Consider the following 6000-nt stretch of genomic DNA (forward strand, 5'->3'; position numbering starts at 1 on the left):
ACACTGTTGCGTAGCCCAGTGGTCGGCAAACTCATTAGTCAACAGAGCCAAATATCAACAGTACAACGATTGAAATTTCTTTTGAGAGCCAGATTTTTTAAACTGAAACCTCTAACGCCACTTCTTCAAAATAGACTCGCCCAGGCCGTGGTATTTTGTGGAAGAGCCACACTCAAGGGGCCAAAGAGCCGCATGTGGCTCGCGAGGCGCAGTTTGCCGACCACGGGTGTAGCCCTCTCAGCCCAGCTGGGCCTCCCAGCTTCCATGGCCACAGACATCCTCTTTCACAGAGAGGAGGCTCTCCCGTAGGGCCCAGGGTAGGCACCCTGGATTTTTATTTTTTTAAATATATATTTTATTGATTTTTTACAGAGAGGAAGGGAGAGGGATAGAGAGTTAGAAACATTGATCAGCTGCCCCCTGCACGCCCCCCACTGGGGATGTGCCCACAACCAAGGTACATGCCCCTGACCGGAATCGAACCTGGGACCCTTGAGTCCGTAGGCCGACGCTCTATCCACTGAGCCAAACCGGTTAGGGCAAGGATTTTTAGCAGGTATTGCCCAGACTGAGAGCTGAGGGTGGGGCCCAAGGACAGGTGTGGTGCTGTCCCAAGGTCCATGCTGGCCGTGTAGGGCGGCACAGAAGTGCCCCCTCCTGCATGAAGAAACAGGTACACCCCCCAGTACAGCTGGTGACTACCAGAGGCCTCCTCCCTCCCACACAGTCCCACCACCAGGGTCAACAGACGACCAACAGTCACTTTGTCACCACTAATTTCTCAGAGATTTTCAGAAGTGACATGCAAAGGTGAACATTAGTTTCTCCGTGTTTCCCAGCACAGCTCTGGCCAGGCTGGCTTTCTGAGGTCATATACTTAGCCCAACCCCACCTGCGGCCAAGCCCTGGACCCCCATCTATAGGACCTATTCTTCTAAAGGCAGGTTGAGTCTGTGACCTCCTTGTGGGTGCACTGATGTCTTTGTGGGTGCTGTCTGTGAGGGTTTCTTTATTACTATGGCCGGTGAGCCATCAGGGGTCATGTTCTCTTCTGTATCTGTGTGTCACAATGGGGTGGCCCTGCACGTTGTGCCATGACAGCAGCGACTCTGTGATGCACATAAAGTCATGCACAGTTCCCCAGGTGCAGCCCCAGTGGGTGGGCTGAAGGGCACCACCTGCTATTGGCTGAGACCATGAGGGGAGCCCGCATGCACATGCCAGACCAGAACCTACCATGGGTAGGGGAAGGGCAGCAATTTCAGGGCTATAGCCAAGGTCACCACAGTCCCAGGGGCATTTAACACAGTTCCAGGCTGGCCCTGGGGGCAGGGGGCGGGGCTTCCCACCTGCAGACTGGGGCACTGGGAAGGCTCTTGGAGACCTCTGAAAAGTGGGAGGAAAAGAGGCAGCTAGTGGCTGGGGCTGGTCTGAGAGTGTGGAGAGGGGTGTGGGATCCTCAAATGTGGGTCCGCATGCCTTGCCCACAGAGGCACCAATTTTCATGCTCTGTGTGCTGCAGACTCCGTCCAGGAGAATGGACAGACCATCCTTTTGGACTGGGCCGTCTTGCCAAAATACAAGAGTTTGCCCCAAGCCAGCAATTGAGTAACTGTCTGAGGTGCAGCAGGTATGTGGGTGCTCCAGAGCCTGGGGCCACAGAGGCAGGATGAGTTGATTCATCACTGGTCTGGGCAAAGCCACACTTGGGCTGGGTCGTCCCATCCTCCAGCCAGGAACACGGCCCTCAGCAAACTTGTCAGCTTCAGCTTGATGCTAATGTGCTGCTTCCTCTTTGTGCCCTATTCTGGCCTCCACACTGCTTCCAGCTGTATATTAGATGAGCTACACATGCCCTGAGACCCTCCTCTCAGATCAGCCTCCCTTCTCTCACTTCTCACTCTTTCAGGTGCTTTTCTGCCTCCCCACCCTTCCACCCTAGATGGGTGGAGGGTTGGTGGATGGATAAGTAAACGGATTGGTGAGTTCTACCCTAGGTTCCACTCTTATCTTTTTTTGTTTTAAATACATTTTTATTGATTTCAGAGAGGAAGGGAGAGGGAGAGAGAGATAGAAACATCAATGGTGAGAGAGCATCACTGAACAGCTGCCTCCTACACGCCTCCTACTGGGGGTTGAGCCTAAAACCCAGGCATGTGCCCTTGACCGGAATCGAACCCAGGACCCTCCAGTCTGCAGGCCAATGCTCTAGCCACTGAGCCAAATTGGCTAGGGCCCACTCTTATCTTTTGTACGTACTTCTGTGGTTTTCTTCAGATTGTTGGTCTGCATCTCTAGCTTCAGTTCAGACACTCAAGAGTCTACAGCCTGCCATGTGCGTCCACCTCACGGTCCCCACAGCCCTTTCCCTCCACCAGTTCTCCTCACCACCTGGCCCCCAGTCACCAGAGAACTGCACTCACTCGGACTTCCCTCTGTGCTCCTTCCCAGGCCCCTCTCACCCCTCACTACTTCCATGACAGCCCCAGACTCTGTCCAACTCAACCAGCGCCTGATGGGCACATTGGCCACCCTGCTCTCCAGGGCTTCCTCCGGGAACAGTCCGGGCTCCCTGCCCTCCAGGCCTTGCCTGGGCCCAGGAGCCCCAGTCCCCAACATCACTATTCTGCACCCACTCAGGGCCCCATTACGACTAGTGTAGTACCTTTTGCTTTTGTGAGCCCCCTCCATTAAAATGTTTAAATTCTATTCTACAACTGTGTTGGTGTGAAGACGCATATAGTCCATGCTGCTTCAGTATTTGATATTTGATATTATTATGTCCTTTTTTCTTCCTCAGTTACATTTGTGGTCCCTAAAAATACCAGGGTCCAGGTGCTATGTTCACTGTGCCTGTGGCCATCTCAGCTCTGTTCCCACCTACGTACCTTCCAGAATCACAGCAGCATTCCCTCCTCCTAGAAGCCTCCCAGGATTGCTCTCCTCTCCTGTTAGGGCACATATGCTGGTCCCACATGTTTTCTTAGGTGCTGCCAAGGCTGTGGGAGGCCAGGTTGCTCAGAGACACTACTGAACTGAACTTAGAGTGGGTGAGGAACAGGGTGCTGACAGGCGGTGCTGGCAGGCTGATCCAGAAACTGGGTCAGAGTGTCAGCAAGGGGGCAGAGATGGAGCTTTTGAAGGAAGACATGACCTCTAGGTAGGGGCACGCATGTGCACAGGCCTCTGTCTCGTCCCTCCAGTGCCCAGCCCGGGGATCTGGCAGCTGCTCACGCTGGTGCTATGGGGATGTGGGCCCAGGTGCTGGTGCCTGCTCATGACAGCAGGAGGCACTCAGACCCCAGGCACCATCGGCCCCTCTGAGCAGCACAGGAGGGTTGCTGAGCTGAGGCCTCGCCCCCCACCTCTGCCTGCAGCGCCGAGGCCAAGACTAATAAAACACCCACCTCACAGGAGACAGCTTTATCTTGTTGATCGGAAGTCTGCCAGCCCAATTTATGATGGAACATAAGCGCTCCAAATCAGAATTTATGCGCTGTAGTATAACGAGAGGTCAATGAGATTAAAAGTGGACTCAGGAGGACTCCAGGCAGCTCGCTCTTTGGTGCTGCCACCGAAAACCTCACAGCTTAAGTCCCCAGGCCCAAGGGAGCCAACAGCCCAGCCCAACCACAGCAGGACAGGAGCGGAAGGCAGATGACAGACCCACCTGCGAGGCTCAGTGAGGGGAGGACAGGAGGGGCGGGTGTGTCCAGGCTCAGGCCTTGGAGAGATGCTGGCCTGGACAGGTTTCCACTCAGCAGGGGAGGCTTTCTCCTACTCCCCAGCCCTGGACCGGCCCCTGCCTCTGAGAGCGGGCAGGAGGTGGCCCTGGGGCAGTAGAAGGACAGAGTCCACATGAACTCAGGTCTCCGGTGCAGTCCCACCTCCCGGACCCCCTCTCTGACCTCCCTGATCCCCTCTGTCTTCATCACCCCCGGAGTCCTGGGGGGAGGGGAGAGAGGGCAGGCTCTGTCCAGCAGGGAGGAGTAGGGGAGGCAGCCCTGGGCACCCAGCCAGCATGATCCTGGCTTTCTGAACTCAGGCTAGACCCCGACTTCAGAATTTATACAAATAAGTGAAATGAAAAGTGCTGGCAGCCCTGATCTGATTATGGAGTCGTTCATTCTCTGGTCGTTAATAATTTGTGCAATAAAGGATTGCGGCTGCTGGAGTGAGGAGGCGGCTGTGGCCCAGCCTTCCCTCGGCGCCAGAGCCGTGGAGCTAGAAACATAAATTATTAGTTTCTTATCGCTCAGCCCACCATCACTCACACTGCCAGGGTCCTGCCTGCCTGGGCCTGGCTGTCAGCGGCTGCTGGCTGTGGGGACTCCAGAGGAGCTCTGTCCTCCCTCCCCCTCAGTGACAGGACCCCCAGCCCCTGGCCCTGGAGCTGAGGGCTCCGAGCGTTAGCCTGTGTGCTCTCAGACCCTCCCTCTGCTAGTGAAGCCAAACCAGGGAGTCCGGGGGCACTTGGTCAGTAAGGGCAGCCATCCTCATCATCAGCACAGCAGAGGCCCACAGACAGCCCATCCCAGCCCCTGACTAGAGGAGAGGAAAAGTCTACGTCTGGGTCTATGCCTCCCTGGGTGCAGAGCCAGCACCTGTACCTGAGCACCTGCAGACGCGGCATTTGCTCCCTGGCTTACCCTGTCTTCCTGTGTCTGGTGCTGGGCTCCTGGTCTGGCAGACAGGCATTGAGCAAGTAGTCCAGACACCAGTGTAGTGCCAACGAGGCACTGGCAGAGGGTGGGGTAGTGGGGGTGGTGACCCTGGGTATGCATCTGCCCCCCAGGGGGAGGGGCTGAGGTTTGCAGAGGTGGGGGCTGAACACAGGCACAGACCCCAGCAATTACAGTAACTACAGAAATGAGCACCCTGGGGCAGGCCCTGCCCACTGCCCTTCCTGTCACCATCCCCAGAGTGGGCAGGCTGGGGCTGAGGCAAGATTGGGAAATTGCAGTGCGGGGCTCCAGACCACAGACGTCCTGAATGGAGGTGTGGAAGGTGTGGTTCCTTCTAGGTGGCACTTGCCCAGCCGGTGCTGGGTGCCTCCACAGGGGTGGGGTCTGAGCCCAAGCCTCTTGCAGAGCTCTATCCACATCCAAGCTTCCGCTCTCTTCCCACGACTGAACTCACTGCATTCACTTGGCTCCGAGATGTCCCCACTCAGCACCTCCCTCTGAACACCTGGGTGCAGTTGTAATGAACACTGTATTCGGGGTTTTCTAATAAGCTTGCACAAAGGAGACATGGGCAGGACTGGCAGCATCTGGCTTTGGCTTGGAGCAGGCATTGTCCAGAACAGGTGGGTTCAGACCTTGGCCTGTCACACAGAGCTTGAGGTAGCTCCCAGGGCTGGCCCTCTGGCCAGAGGAGCAGCCTGGGCACAGCCCCTGGAGGAGGCGCACCTCTGGCCGGCAGGCAGCCGGGACCTTGGTCTCAGCTCTGCATATGCAGCAGGTGTGGGCTGTCCAGGGAGTGTGGAGGGGAAGTCTTGGTCTTGAACTGGACTCTGTCTCTTCTTTTTGGGGGGGCAGGTTGGACCCAAAGGCTCCAATGGGCCAGGAATTCTTCGAGTGGCAGGCAAAACTCTTTCCCAGAGAGAAGCTGGGAGTAGAGCCCAGTTCAAAGTGTCAGCACAGCCAGCAGCAAGGTAGATCCTCTGGTAACCCCAAGTTGGAGGCCCAAGTGGGGGGAAAGATGCTGCCTCCAGCCACTCTTAGAGGACTTGGAGGCCAGTGTTATTCCTGGGAGGTGGCCTCCCTCCCTACCAGGCACGGTCCTCAAATGCAGTGACTCTGGGAAGCTCGGGGCCCAAATAGCGCAGACACCACAGACCCTCTGCCCAGGCTGCAATGCCCCCCCGCCACCTCCCACCCCCTGCTCCCCTGTTAGAGTCTTCAGCATCCCTGAGCCTGGCCTTGTGGGGCAGCCTTCCCAGGCTCCTACCGTCTTCACTGGCCTCTCCTCGACTGCCCAGAGTGTTCAGCCTGTCAT

Source organism: Cnephaeus nilssonii (assembly GCF_951640355.1).
Source record: "Cnephaeus nilssonii genome assembly, chromosome: 7".
Taxonomy (NCBI): Eukaryota; Metazoa; Chordata; class Mammalia; order Chiroptera; family Vespertilionidae; genus Cnephaeus; species Cnephaeus nilssonii.